General features: G+C 39.9%; 1 protein-coding gene across 4 annotated transcripts in view; it reads right to left on the bottom strand.

The window, feature by feature from the left end:
* The window catches only part of SGMS2 (sphingomyelin synthase 2), a 76,818-nt gene that overhangs the window by 21,969 nt on the left and 38,514 nt on the right, over nt 1–16,335 (bottom strand). The window lies entirely within an intron of this gene.

The following is a 16,335-nucleotide window of genomic DNA, read 5'->3' as shown; positions in this document are numbered from 1 at the left end:
CCTTGGGATTTCATTAAGAAGATTAAATATACAAGGCACACTCATCATGTGTCAACCAATCTTGAGACGCAGTGTTTCTCATCAAGGTGATGATTACAACATAGCCATTCCTATGCTGATCCTTTCCTACCGGTAAGTATCTGGGAAAATGACAAAAGCCACAATAGTTCCTCTTGGAGGATGGCAATCCCATTAGTTCATTTGTCTATGCCAGAGCACAAAGCAGAGGAAAAGCTTTCCAAGTTCTCTTACATTGCAAAATACTGGAAGTTAACCTGGATGATATTTAAAAGTTAAACTAATCTTCCTTTTGTAGGCAAGTGCAAAACTCTGAAACTTTTAGTACACTGATGTTTTGTTAGTATTTTTTTTAGAATTAAGTATGATTTATTCCAGAAATGCAAGGAAGGTTTCAAATTAGAAAATTATTGTAATACAATACAAACATATATAAAAAGAAAAGACATGGTCATCTTCGGGGCTGGCCCCATGGCATAGTGGTTAAGTTTGGCGCACTCTGCTTTGGCGGCCTGGGGTCGTGGGTTTGGGTCTCAGGCACAGACAAACACCACTCGTCAGCCATGCTGTCACGACAACTGACATATAAAGTGGAAGAAGATTGGTACCAATGTTAGCTCAGGGCCAATCTTCCTCAGCAAATAACAAACGAAGATATGATGATCATCTTGAGTAAAGTCAAAAAGGCATTTGATAAAATTCAACATCCACCTGGATTGTTGGGAGAGAAAGTATTCAATAGGAGGAATAGAGGCGTATATAGCTACACTCTTTCAATGCCAATATCACATCGTAGCTGTGGAGTATGCATTCTAACATTTAGAGGAAAAGTCCTCCACTGGTGCTCCTGTCTTCACCCTTAAGGGAACTTTACAAGAAAACATATTGTTCTGCTTCTGTTTTATTGCCACCACCTCTATTATACCATAAAGGGTTTGGCATTACCATATTAATACAACATTAGTCATTTTCTCTTAAGAATACCAACAGGCTTTTCCTGTAATTTGACAAAATGATTCTAAGGTTTACCAGGGAGTAAAATGGGAGCAGCAGCAGAGGGTTTGCCCCGTAGATGTCAGACTACATTATATAACTAATATCGGGGAAATGGCAGCCAGTTATTCCATTTTGGGAGTTTATCCAAAGGAAATAAGGATGGATGTACACAAAATATTTCTATAAGTATGCTTTCAACACAGTTATTTATAAGAGAAAATTGGAAATGGCCTAGTATCCAACAACAGGGTATTGGTTAAATTATAATTAGATAAATTATAGTTATCTTAATATTATAAAACCTGTATTTTGATATAGTAACTGCACGAAACAGTGAGACAAGTATATAAATACCACATACGACGGACACAGTATCCAATTAAGTTCACACTTAGATCTGAATAGGACATGTAGAATGTAAATCATTCATATCAGAGGTTATGGTTTAGGAAAAACAGGTCAGGGGCCACATGGCAGATACTCAAGGCTATGAGAAAAGGTCCAAGTGTGACTCATGACCCCCCCTACCCCGTGAGGCTCCCACAGCAGTTCTGACCTGAGGCTCACTGATGGCATCCGCAGAGGACACTGAGCACAGACAGGAGCTCCTGCCCGAGGGCTTACAAACACTTTGCTAAATTTCTATGTTGGCCTGGTTGTGCATTTGCAGTAGATAAGAAGGTAAGATGTATTAAATGTGTAAGTATAGTTTAAAAATCAAGGAAACTTATCTAAGTTTATATATGGTTTGTAATATTTAAAAAATGTAATCTGTTGAAGACGGAAGTTAAACGTTGTTGAAAGAAAATATTTCTACTATTTACAAATTGGAATTATGAATAAAAATTATACAGTGTTTAAAGGCTTGAGAAAAACTAGGTCTTAAAACAGAACTGAATTAAATATCAATGGAAACAAAGAACTGACGAGTTTAACAGACACACACAATCTTTCTCAAATTTTAAAAAAGAAAACCCAGTTGTCACCATAAAGCCATTAAAAAGTCAAGTTGTAGAATCAAACAGCCACAATGTAACATTCTCAGCCGATGTTACTTATGTGCCAGGTACTGTGTTTTGTGTATTATCTAATTAATCCTCATAACAACCCTAGGAAATATTTCAAAGAAAAGAAATTGAGATAAAATGAGACGTCCAAGGTCGGGCAGGTAAGAAGTGGCACGGCCCCGATTTGAACCAGAAATCAGACCTCAGGAGCCCCTGTTCTTTTTTTGAGGAAGATTAGCCCTGAGTTAACATCTGCTGCCAATCCTCCTCTTTTTGCTGAGGAAGACTGGCCCTGAGCTAACATCCGTGCCCATCTTCCTCTACTTTATACATGGGATACCTGCCACAGCAATTTTTATTCAGAAAACTGAACTTTTTTTCAGAAAAAATTTAATATATAATTCCCATCTCTTACGGGGAGGAGGAAGGAGTCTGTTAAGCATGTCTCTGTTACCCTATGTGCCATTTAATTATAGTTACTGTTACTAATAAATCACATTAAGTTCATAATACAGATATATCTCTATGTTAACAGGATCTAGTTTAACTAAATTTCATACCTATAAAATTTCTTCAGAGACCAGCACATCTCAACTTTTCCTTATTAACAGTGTTAGAGCTTAACTTGCTTGTACAAATTTTCCCACCTAAAACAGCTGTGCATTAACATGCTTACAGATGCAAGGGGCCTTGCGAGTCGCAGCCTTCTATTCCAGAAGCACCCACAAAATTTGTTAAATATTTTTACTAAGAAGTTCTTGAAAACTGAAAAGGAGATCCCACTGCTTACTAAAAACTTATCACGGATATTTGTAAAATACTTTCCCAACAAAAGTAACGTGAAAAAGAGTCTGTTTTAGATCATTCTAGCTCTCACATCTGCATAGCTATGAGAGATCGAAATTAGGGAAAGGGGCAGGCTTGTAAGAGAGCTTAGTGACACTATTCTGAAAATGGATTGAGAAAAAAAATTTTTTTAATGTAAAAGATAGAATTGAAAAAGCAGCTACCAGTCATGCACTTCTGAACCTTGGGAGACAGATGCTTGGGTGGAGAAGAGACATTTTGATTCCTGGTACTTATTTATTATCCTGTGTTAAGGAAGATCGGACAACTTCAGCTCTGCATCCAGTTGTTACAGAAAGACACAGCCTATCAACAGTGGTTGCCTGTGGCTGCTGGTGGGAATGGAGAGTGACTGCAAATAGGCCAGAAGCTTCTTTCTGGGATGACAGAAATGTTCTAAATTAGATAGTGATGTGTTTGCACAATGCTGTAAATTTACTAAAAATGATTTAATTGTACCCTTAAAACAAATGAATTTTATAGGATGTAAGTTATAACTCAATTAAGCTGTTTTATTTAAAAAAAGCTATAGCCCACTGAGATACACAGTTTCTAAATAATTAGAAAACCAAGGAATATTCCATGCTCTGTTCTCATCCTCCACGCTCACTTATCTCTGTCCACTGTTGTGCTTATCAGCTGAGCGCTTCTTTAGCTGTGATTCTGAAATACACACTTCTAAGTTTTCTACAGACAAGATCAAGAACCAGCCAATAAAAAGCAAACTGTTTAATAAAACTTGTGTAAACTGTGCTCTAAAAATAAACTTGTAACTAAATAATAGGAAGTGACAAAAAACAGATGGATTTTCTAACAATTCATCAAAATCTAGGAGTTGGATTAAAAGGAAAAAAAGATGATCTGTTTTCTTTCTCACTAAAAAAAATGATCACTTTGGCAAGGTAGACAATTTACACTTGTTGCAATGAATACTTATTTACACAGGGCAAATATTAGCTGTGCATATTTGAAGATAGATTGTAGGACTGGGAGTATTTCCTAAGAAGCGATAATCCGAGGTCCAAAGTACGGCATGTCGGAGAGAGTAGAATAGTACTCAGCCTGCATCAACTATTTCTGACTTAACTAGAAACAATAAAGTGCTTTCACTAGAACGTGACTTACAAAATGTTTCATAGGATGTTTTAAAACTCGGCTTCTATGTCCTAGCTGTTAATCTTTTTATTGGAGGCGGGAGAATTCCGATGATCAGATCTGATTCCAGTCGAGTTTGGAAAGACAAAACTGCAGCCCTGGGGTTGAAGGACAGAAGCTAGCCTGCAGGAGGAGAGGAATCTCAGAGAGAGGAGGCGTCACAGGGAAAGACAACTGAAGGATCCGTGGACGACATGGAACACTTGGTAAGGCGGGTGACGGAACAAATGAGTGAATGGGTAGACAGACAGACTAGACAGACACACATCCCCATTTTCCCAAATGCTGCCTCTCGCTTGCCCCAAACTCCCTTCCCCACTCCATTCCTGATACATCTGCAAGAGCTCAGAGAATTTCTGGAGGGTGGGAGTGGGGGGACTCCCCAGGAGGTTTCTTCCTCCTTTATCTAGGTGTATTCAGTGTTTAGTAGAAAGAACCAGGCTGGAATTTTCTATTTCCCACCCTCCCCCACCTCTCTGATCTTTCTGCCAGTGAAGGATGATATTCCCATGGCCTCAAAGAATAAGATGGGTTGAAGGCTTGTCTTTGTGTTAAAATACTTATTCACTTTAGCAGGAGAGCAACGGAAGTCCCCTATAATTTAAACAGATATTTGTGCTTTTAATAATATGAGTGTAATTCTGTTAATTCACGAGAAACCGTGCAGAATGGACGTCTGGTCACAAGAATCGTTCTGCACTAACAGGCACTACCTGTTCTAGATTTAATGGTCAAACAAAAGCAGCCAGTGCTTGCTTAGCATGAACGCCCTGGGGGCTTTATCAGAAAGGTTAAAGCTAACAGCCTACCTGCACCACAGTGATAATTATCTGCTTCTACCTTCCTAGCCTCCCTTATATACCCCAAAGATTTATACACCTAGAAACCGACTCCCGTAGGTTTTAGGACTTATTACTCTGTAATAGGAGTTTGCACAGATTACCTACTGAAGTGAGAGGTTTCTGAAAACCATAAAATAAACCACTCAATAGTTTTACAAGACATTTAAGTCTGATAGCGGAGCTTATATTTTCTCCCAAGAACAGCGGCTGGTCTGAGAGAGAAGCAGGAGCTGGGTCTGACAGCCTAACTTTATACTCCCCAGACCACACGACATTTTCTAAATGATATTGGAGATCTCATTCTAAGTAAATAGATTACAATCAAAGTCAACAGTATATTTCCTTGCCAACAACAACAAAAATGTTTCTAGATTTGGAAGCATAGTATCTTATTACAGGAAAACCTTGATAAGTAATAATAAGAAAAAAATAGTTCCTTAAAAATAATTTCATAATTCTCTACTTTTATTAATAAAGCTCATTTCTTCCATGCCCTTCAGATTATTTAGAAATGACACCTATTGATTTCTCTCTCTACCACATGGTGACCAAACTGTGTGTATATTTTATACGATTTCAAAAAAGTTTGCACAGAATAATATAAACAGGCTACTTAAACAGGTATTTAAAAGCGACAGCTTGAAATGTTGCTTGCTGTTTACCAGTGCATAAGAGGAGAATATTAGCATTTTCTTTTGAGATTTACCTTTAAGCAAGAATCTATAGAAAGGAGTTAAAAAATCCTGTTATAGTGTGGAGGCAGAGGCAAGACTAGAAGAAACATTTAACCAGACCCCTGCAGTTGGTACACGTGGTTCCAGCAGGAGGCAGATGCCTCAGAACAGGAAGCTTACTCAGTCTCCAGTGCTCCTGCAGAAATGACACCTAGATACACTCTAATACAATTTCCTTGTAGAGGTGTAAAGTCCAGAATTAGACATTTTGATACGTATTTAAAAGAAATGGTTGCTGGTTATTATATTTCTGCTTAGTGCTCTGTGTCAAAAAAACAAGTTCAAGAAATAACTGAAGACAGCCTGAGAGATTTAGGGTAGTACTTCCTGGTAGCAAGAATTAAACATTGAAGAATTAGGGAGAAGGAAAGTTCTAGAATTTGCACCTTCAGCAGGTTAGTCCCACCTGCTTGTTGCACCTTAGGTGTGATGTTACAAAGGACATGGCAGAGGGCAAATGCGAGCAGGAGCGTGCAGCCAAGACGACTCTTTGTGCCTTAAATCCTGTGCCTCAGCCCACCTGGCTTCCTCAAGGCGGATCACGGTTTTCATCATAAAGAAATGAAAAAATAGGAAAAGAAAGAGACCGTGGAAGACCTGGAAAGCACTGTGCAGCCTACGTTTCTCATTCTCTTATACCCACCACAAAAATGTTCTACAGATGAAGTAATAAAGAATGTATTCCACTCATACATGGTATTGCTGTTTTCAGCTTCCATCAAAAACACGGGGCTGTGTGTGTTCTGGAACTGCTTTTGCATGACTGGCTGAAGAAGCCATTGCTTTCCAAGGGTTGGAGACTATGAAAAGCAATACTTTCTCCAAAGCCATTAAGGTCAGGGTATTTGGCTCTAGATTTCCCCAGAATTTAAACTGCTATGTTGTATTTAAACAAATTATTTGTCTCTCAAAAGCACTTATTTGATCAATTCTTCCAATCTAGGCTTTGGTTTCTGCAAATAACCTACTAATGGTGATTTATGTTTCCTAAACTTGGGTCCATGAAGAGGAAGGCAGCTTCCCCAGCACATCCAACGCAAGGGACAGCTCACGTGGTGAAGAGGTGGCAAAAGAGGGACATAACCATTAACATCCTGGGTCTAACCGAACGCCACTGTAACAAGCTTAAGGAACTCAAGTGACTGTTACATTGGTATCTGAAATATACATATGCCATATTTATCTATTGAATTTTCGCCTACCCTAATAAATTAAGGAAAAGAAACTGCCACAAAGTGTCCATTTCTATCATTTTCACCAGAAAGTTTATATATGAAAAAAGGCTCATTTGAAGGAAATAAAGAAATGTGGTTTATACAGCATACTATTTAAATATTGTTTTAGAAAATACTAGTGGCTAAGTATCTGGATATTCAGAATGACTGCTAACAGACATATGGTTGCGAGGGGACAATGAGGTTCTTCAGAAGTAAATCTGATGTCTTTAGCAAGAGCAAGTGGTCCAGATACATCAAAACGTTTTGAAGCATTTGTCTCTCAAAACAGGGAGAACAGCTCACTCAAGACTTTTTCTAATTATGACCAACTGTGCTGGTTCACAAAGTTGCAAAGCAAAGTTTCTAATAAACAAACATGCCTTTTGTTGCCTACTCTACTAAATGTCCCTGTCTGGAACTTGAACACTCGACCAGCGTGTGGGCGGCTGTTGGTATAACAAGGATCCTGGAGTGACTGTTTGCACACGGTTGATTATGTAGTGATCCTTAGCCAACTGCCCATTTCCCTTAAGCAAAAAAGGAGAACAGGATGCACGGCTCTTTGCATTCTTTTGGGAGTAACATAACATGAGAAATTTGGTCCCAATATTCCCAAGCTGTGCCTCCAGGAGACAATTAGAGAATGGAAAAAGAGTTTGGAAAAGAAAAGGGATAGCAGAACAAGAGTAAGAGTTTTGCATGAAGCCTTAAAAGAGAAAGAAAATATGGGAAAGTAGAGACAGACATCAGAGCTGCACCTCAAAGGCTCTGAAGTCCCAAACGAAGGCACGTTCTGTAAAAGCCTGGGGAGCAGAGAGGCAGTGAAGGTGAGCATCAGTCTCTGTCATCAGGACAGGCAGGAGAGCCCTGAGTGTTTGGATGGAAAACCAAACTGGTAGGGCTGAGGGGCAGGTGCTGTTCACAACACCACAGCACTGAGAACCCGGCCGCCTATGCCGAAACACTTCCAACGGTAAACACAACCACAGTTAGTTAATGTGACACGTAAAAAGGGGCAGCTATTCTATGTAGCAGAAACTATGTCAATAAACAAATAACCATATAATCATAACATAAATATAAATGGTACGTAAATCATATATTAATATATTATGATTATTTAATCAATGCTTTTCACGTGGGGCCTCAGCTCTGCTTTTCCTTTGCACATCAAGCCAGCTTTTCATGCTCGTTCTTCGCAGTAGGGCAGGCGCTCTCAGGACCCAACCTGAAGTCCACCCTCAAATGCCATCAGGAGAACATGGAAGGAGCAAGAGGCGCAGAGAGTGACCGCAGCTGCGACACCCACGGCAGACAGGAAGCTGGGAGAGGACGGAACACGGGCTCGGGCCAGAGCTCCCCTCCCTACTCTCCACGCGGCACTGGCTTCCCCTGCACCTCCGCTGACAAATCCAGGCAAAAGAGGTCCTGTGACTGAATGTCTCCCAATTATTAATGACAGAAGCCTCCTGCAGAGTATCTCACTGACAAATTCACACTCAGGCTTCTGCGTGAGTACAGGGAAAGCTACCCCGAAACAAAGCGCGCTGAAACGTCATTGAAGCTACAGTCGGCAAGGAGCGTAAAAACCGCCATGAGCTGCTGGGAGGGTCGTTAAGTCGGTACGGTTCTTTTGAAAATCCTTCTCTCTTTTTTTAAACGATAAGATTTTAAAATGCTTACACCTCTTGACAAAGTAACTCTATTACTTAGAATTTACTTTGGAACAAGTCTAAAATACAGAAAAAACATTACCAAAAATATACTCGGTGAAACATGAAAATAATCCAAATGTCTCCAGTAAGAGGCTGAAGTATCTATGAAATACATTAAATTTATTGTTTAAAAAACAGTATGATATTCTTATTTTCATAAAAATGTAAATGTATGCATTTTAAAAAGACTGAGTTAATAAATACACCAGAAGAATATCAGATGTTACTGCTGGTGGGAAGATGAACCAGTGATTTTAATTCTCTTTTGTACTTTCCTATTTTCCCCAGTAAAAGCATTCATCCACGTATCTGCATGCAAAGGTATTTTCAAATAGTTTATAAAAATTATGTTTAAGTTTGGAATGGTGAGGACATCGCAGTATGAGTTCTGCGATGTAAAGACGTATATTACATATATGAAGAAAATATACATATACAACACTGCCTGATGAATTTATGGGTGATTTTTTTCTTTATTCTGGATTACTTTCCTAATTTTCCACAATAATCATTCTTATAATCAGGAAAATACTAATGGCTATTTTAACTATAAAAGCACTGACAGAGTTAACAGGGAGAATGTGCTTTTGTTTTAAAAAGGTATTGTGTTTTGCACAATTTCAAGTATGTAAACAGTGCATGTACAGAAAAGTCAGAGCACTAGTACACGAAAATATGAACACTGGTTGTCCAAGTGGTAGGAGTAGGAGATTTTTTCCTTCCTACATTTGTGTATAGCCCGCATTTAAAAATAGTCTCATTGTAAATGTGTTATTTTATAGCTGAAAGTGTCAGAAACCATGGTTGGTTGTTGTTGTTGCGTTTATAGAAGCATTTATTAACCAAAATCTCTATTTTGGGTTTTCACTCAGTCTCAATTAACTGCAATAAAAAATATATGTTTAGAGTGCTGTGTTTTGGAGAAGTCTGCATTATTGCTGCTGCTTTAGAAAGCCCAGTAAACTAGTAACGACTTGGATGTTACAGCCCTACCATGAGGTGCACACACAGTTAAGGCAGCCTTTACCTAGTGTCCCCTTCCAAAAAGAGACTTCACTGCGGTAGAGTGTGACATCTTTTGCAGGGTTTATGAGCAAGAGAGGGGTGAGGACCACTTTAAAAATGAATTGTTTCCATATAATAGATGTCACTCAATATTTCACAAAACAAAACCAGTCGCTTCTTTGCTGTTGTTTCCCTGAACACAATCAGCCGCCAAACAGCAGAGAACCAGACAGAACCAGATTTGAGGGAGGAGACAATTCAGTCAAAAACGCAAATCCCCAAGCCCTCTTTCGCAAATATTGGTACTTGCTGTGCACCATGGATGTTTGAGTCAGCTTGTGTACTTAAACATTTTAGAAACCTTTTGCCTGACATTTGGTGATTTTTGCTTTATTGTACTCATTATCAGCTAACAGTTTCTGTCCTCTGCTCTCTGTGACAACAAAACTTTGGAGATAACCTAAAATTACCAAAATGCTTGGTTAAATAAATTATGGCTTTCAAAAGAGTATGTACACTATATACAAAAATTACTTTTAAAAATTGAATGATTGGAAACATTAATTTAAACCAGTTTGCAAAAAATTCATTAACATATTACTGAATAACAATCCAAGGTGCTCCAAAATTCTAATTCCATTTCTTCTTTCTAAAAAACGTATATACTACTTTTCTCCCTACTTTCAAAAGCTGCACGATACCTCCTTTGAATCACTTCTTGGAATGTATATTAAAGATACTCGCATAAGGGGGCTGGCCCCGTGGCCGAGTGGTTAAGTTCGCGCGCTCCGCTGCAGGCGGCCCAGTGTTTCGTTGGTTCGAATCCTGGGCGCGGACATGGCACTGCTCATCAGACCACGCTGAGGCAGCGTCCCACATGCCACAACTAGAAGAACCCACAACGAAGAATATACAACTATGTACCGGGGGGCTTTGGGGAGAAAAAGGAAATAATAAAATCTTTAAAAAAAAAAAAGATACTCGCATAAGCATGAAAAGATTGTTTTCCAAATCCACGCGGCAGGATTTTGGGGGACAGATGCATTTTACAATTCCGCGCTTTGGATTTTGGACAGACTGTGGGTACGCGGAGCAGATGCTAGCTCACACAGCTCACCACGACCGCCGCCCACCCTCCTGGGCTGGGAAACAGCAGATATTCAAACATGAAGACATGTGAATGACGCATACGGGTACACTCACACTAAGGTGGATGAATAAAGACTATAAAGAACTTCCGGTCAGCTCAAGAAGGGTTTTGACATCACAGGTTATCAAGGGAAGTAGGGAGGGAGGGATGGAAGGAAGGAAGGACCTTTTGTTTTCAGACGTTTAGATTTTGAAACTGCAGATACGTGATTCTGGACCTGTTAGGCTGAAGCCACACTGTCCATCGAGATGGGAGTGGTTACATTATAAATGTTTTATTTGCACCATAACATACTATCATACAATGTTAGGTGAAGAAAGTAAGTTGTAAAATGGTGTGCACAGCCCGGACTCTTTATTGTGGGGAAAAACTGTGTTATGTATAAATAAGTTACATGGTTACCTGGAAGGTGATACTACCTGGAACATTTACTTTACTTTTTCCCTTTTGTACTGAAAAAACAAGTAAGCAACATGTTTTGATTGTACTGCCTAAAAGGACAAAGACTATTACTGACTAAAAGGACTATTCATTCCACAATATTTAGTGAGGACCTATCTACTCTGTCCTAGGCGCTGCTGAAGGGACACGACAGTTTAAAAAAAGTCACTTACCCCATTCTCACATTTTGCTAATCGACAGTAACAGCAATAATAATAACACAAAGACTAAAAGTGCTATAAAGAAAAATAATGCAGGATGGAGCAATCGAGTAATGGGAGGGCATTCAAAATAGGATCACCAGATTTATGAGGTAACACTCAACTTATGAATATTCATTATCAGGAAAAAAATCAGTGCACCATCAAGTCAAAAGAATATCAAGAGCATCTATGTTCAAGGGGCCGACCTGGTGGCGCAGCGGTTAAGTTGGCACGTTCCGCTTCTCGGCGGCCCAGGGTTCACCAGTTCAGATCCTGGGTGTGGACACGGCACCGCTTGGCAAAAGCCATGCTGTGGTAGGCGTCCCATGTATAAAGTAGAGGAAGATGGGCATGGATGTTAGCTCAGGGCCAGTCTTCCTCAGCAAAAAGAGGAGGATTGGCAGGAGTTAGCTCAGGGCTAATCTTCCTCAAAGAAAAAAAAGAACATCCAACCTGCTGAGACCCAATTATAGTAAGTAGCTTCTAGAAACCTATACAAATAGAGCTTTTTAAAACTAAGAGGGGTTTCCACTGAAAATGTTCCCATACTTACTCAATTATGGATTTTTGTCTTTGAGTTCTTTTCCGTTTCTAATAGATCAAAATAATGCGTATGGCTAATATTCTAATTATATTGGTCCTAATAGACTTTCATGTAATTGACTACCCCAGTGCTGTCTTCTCACAAATGTTGAACCCACGCGAGGCTTTTAAGAAAAGGTTAAAGATGCAATTTCATAAACACAGGAAGAATAAAAACAAGGACATTATATGGGGACAGAAAAGTTGAAGCTGTCAAATCTCTAATGAGGATTCAGAATTCAATTTGACTTTCAATGCAGAAATTTTATAATTTTATCTTAAATAGGTGAGACATAGAAAACTTTTTAAACTGTACCCTGAGTTTAATGACACAAAATGACAACCTCCAGACACGCAGTACTCGAGGGTTAAATATGAAGCAGCTGTTGTACTCACTGCTGAAAGCCTGGGCTGTAAGACAAGTAAACGGTCGGCCAGCAGAGAAGGCAGGACTATTTCTGGCCTTACATTCCGTGCAGACTTGCACTCCAAGTGCCAAGGAAGGTAGAAGAGAAGGCTGGCTCCTATCCTCAAGGGAGTTTTGAGCAAATAACTCCCCCCACCCTTTCCAACCAAGAGTCACTTTAAAAGACCAATGAGCAATAAAAACAACTTTTATAAATCACAGAAGAATCTGAAATAACATCTGAGGTTCAGTAAAACCATATACCAGATAGAAATAAAAATGAAAATTCAAATAATGAACACAAAAGGTAAAGAAAAAAAGAGACTGATTATATATAACTTACGCAGGAATTTTAAAAGTCTAGGGTATATAGATGAAACTGAAAATGAAATTTTAAAAAGTAAAAGTTTTTAATTAAAGTAGAAATTTTTAATTGAAAATTCCTTTTTTTTTAAATAGCCTTTAAAAACGCCACGCTCTGTAAATCAGTAGTGAATAGAAATCAGTGTTGTTCTCAGTTTAGCACCGGTCTATCCTGGGGAGTAAACGATGGTCAGAACTGTCTTCCATAGAGTGAAGCAGGTTTGAAAAAACACAGGATGACTGACAGTGCCGTCTACACCTGAACCTCGCACAAAAGGCACTCAGGAAACGCCACAAGCCCAATGCTCAATGAGCATCAGGAAGCTAAAAGAGGTAATTCCGTATTTAATCTCATTTCCATTCAATCTAATGTTCATTGATGACCCTACATAAATAACAGTATTTGACTATAAATAATCATTTGAATTTTTTTTTGGTGGAGGAAAATTAGCCCTGAGCTAACATTTACCACCAATCCTCCTCTTTTTGCCGAGGAAGATTGGCCCTGAGCTAACATCCATGCCCATCTTCCTCTACTTTATATGTGGGACACCTGCCACAGCATGGCTTGACAAGTGGTGTGTGAGGTCCTCGCCCGGGATCCGAACCCATAAATCCCAGGGCGCCGAAGTGGAGTGAGTGAACTTAACCGCTACACCATGAGGCTGGCACCTGAATTTTTTTTAAACATACATTTGCTATCCAAAACCTGGATTGAAAAAAAAACCCAAAGTAACAGGCTAGAAAATGAGAAGTTATTTGTTTTCTGGTTTAGGGGTTTTTTTGGTTCTAAAATATTTCCTGTAGTATAATCTGCAGCAATAAACAGATTAAGAGACTGGGAGCCCATTTCCAAACGCTGGACTGAACAAGACCAAAAATGACATTCTGGTTACTATGTACCCACACTTTAGAGGCACATTTTAAGAATGTCAAAAAAGATTATGGGTTGATGGGGTCTCTTTAAAGGAAAAGAGTGAATTCCATCTTGAAGGGTTCACTGCCCTGAGAACAGGAAAAGCAGATGCTCATAACTCATGTCCAAACGGCACCTGTCACTTGCGCCAGCAGACCGTGCAGCCCCTCCTCTGTCTCTTATCTCAGGAAACTGTACCCCCATGCACCCGTTACTCGGGGTGAACGAAGCCTCGCTCCTCGGCGCCCCTGACAATCCCCCCTCGTCCCCCCTGGTCCTATCCACTGTCATCTCCTGCCTATTTCTCACCTCCGCTCTGTCTAGCTTACTTCGGTTCACAAACAGGGCAGGAATTAGGCCAGATATATCAACAGCCACAGCAAATTAAATCCATCCACTGGAAAGAGACATTACACAGTCATTTTTTTAACAAAAAGAAAGCGGACATAGTACAAGGAATACCTAGTATTTTGTACTACTAGAGCACAGAGTCAAAGTGTTGGGAGAAAATGGGTCCCAGAGATCAGTTCACGGGAAGATAGGCTGTCACCAGCACTCCACACACGGAGAAACTGAAGCACCAGCACAGCCGTGGGAGGCGACTGACGGAGCGTTTAATGCAGCACTTGCTCCCTCTCTCCTTGTGTTCCCAGTCCGTTTCCTGCTTTACCAGCTTCTTTAGAGCCCTTAAACGGCTCCTCATGGCCAAAGGTCCATTGCTTATTTTGACTTTAAAAGAAAAGAACTTGTAAGAGAAAATTTCAAACACGGCATATCGGAAGTAGGAAGAACAGCATAGTGAACCTCATCAGCTACAATCATCATGGAAAATCCTTGTCATCTATCTTCTACCCTGGATTTTGGGGAAGCAATCCCAGAGATCATGTCATTTCATCTGTAAATATTTCAGAAGGCCTCTTTAAGATAAAGGCTCTCTAAAAAAAACCTGAACGCTGTTGTCACCCTAAACAAAACGAACACAATTTCCGAAATAACAAATATCCAGGTCACCTTTCCCTGGTTATCTTATTTTTTCTCCAGATTGCTTCTTAAATGGTGGTGCATCCTTCTTACAGCTGACACTACTGACAAGGACCCTCACAATCTGGCCTCTGTCTCCTTTTCAGGCTTTTTTGAGACTTGTTTTCTTTCTTTCCCTAAATCCTGTGCTTTCAGCCATGTGTACTTAACTCCTGTGTCCTCCACAGGCAGTCCCCCCTCTCAGCAGGCCTTTCCACATCATGTGCAGCGGCCCAAACTCCCTCCCAACCCACCCTCCTGCTTCCATAGCTGCCTCTCAGCTGAGCTGCCACTTTCTCCAGGAAACCTGTCCTGCTGCAACTCCTGGACCCAGAAATGTACCATCAGATACAGTGCTCACTGCCCAGCGAGGGCGAAACCCAGTGTCCCCTCTCCCCAAGCTCCCATTTCAAAACAAATGCCAATTTATAACTTCTGGCTGGTTAGACACTAACCTTTCCTTCTGGGCCACTTCTTGTCCAGCATTTTCAGGTAATGGTTACCCTTTTTTTTCCCCCCTGCTTTTTCTCCCCAAGTCCCCCTAGTACACAGTTGTATATTTTAGTTGTGGGTCCTTCCAGCTGTGGCATGTGGGATGCCACCTCAGCGTGGCAGCCTGACGAGTGTTGCCACGTCTGCACCCAGGATCCGAACTGGCGAAACCCTGGGCCTCCGAAGCAGAGCGTGCAAACTTAAGCACTTGGCCATAGGGCGGGCCCCTAGTTACCCTTTTTCACATTTACCTTTTGACCTGTATATTCATGCATGATTATTATGCAAACCTCTTATCAACGGTGTTCCACAGTGCGAATCAGACTTTAGTTCAAAGAGTGTCAATAGCAAGAAAATCCCAGAATTACTTAAACATTATATTTAATAATCATAAAGGCTTTCAAATGTGAATTAGATATTTGGCAAATATCTGGGGGTGATAAAGAGCTAGTGGGAAAAGGAGACCCTGACCCTAAGCAAGGCTCCTGGCTCCTGTTGTCACAGAGGCAGAAAACCGCTTCATTTCATTCTGCAAGTGGCACCAACGCCAACACACAAAAATGCACCCATCAAGGACACTGCTGTTTCTTCAACAGATAACTGCCTAAATAAACAGGCTTTCCCTGCAAATATTTTCACCAAAGTGCAACCAGAAACCTGTATTTGCAGACGAACTGTCAAAAAGAGTCTTCTAGGAAATGTTGGTTGACCACTTCGCGTAGCTCTCCTTACCCACAACAAGGGCATGTGTAATAATTAGAGAGAAGGGGAAATTTCTCAGGGGCCTTAGCAAATCGAATTTATATTGTGAAGCCAATTAATTATTATATTTTTGGCTTTGTAGTTATTTTAAGAAAGCTTTTGTTCAGAAAAGTACTTACAAATATACACTTTAAGTCATTTTTATCAAGATTATAATCATGCAAAGCTAACTGGGATTTACCACTATCATGCTATATTCTCTTTGCCAAGAAAATATATATTTTTACTTAACAATGCTAAATTGGAATATTTAAGTGTTAAAAAATTTTTGAATTTGTATCCCATTAGTGATTTAAATTTCTGTGGCCTAGACTTACTAATGTTACAGCTAACACTTGTAGAGTACCTACTATTGCCCGAACACTATTCCAAATGCATGACTTATTTAATCTTCGCCATGACTCTGAGGTAGATATTACTACCCACATTTTACAGATGAACACAGGGAGGTTAAGTAAATTGCCC

This window comes from Equus quagga, chromosome 3 (genome assembly GCF_021613505.1).
Source record: "Equus quagga isolate Etosha38 chromosome 3, UCLA_HA_Equagga_1.0, whole genome shotgun sequence".
NCBI lineage: Eukaryota > Metazoa > Chordata > Mammalia > Perissodactyla > Equidae > Equus > Equus quagga.
This window is presented reverse-complemented; position numbering and strand designations above follow the sequence as displayed.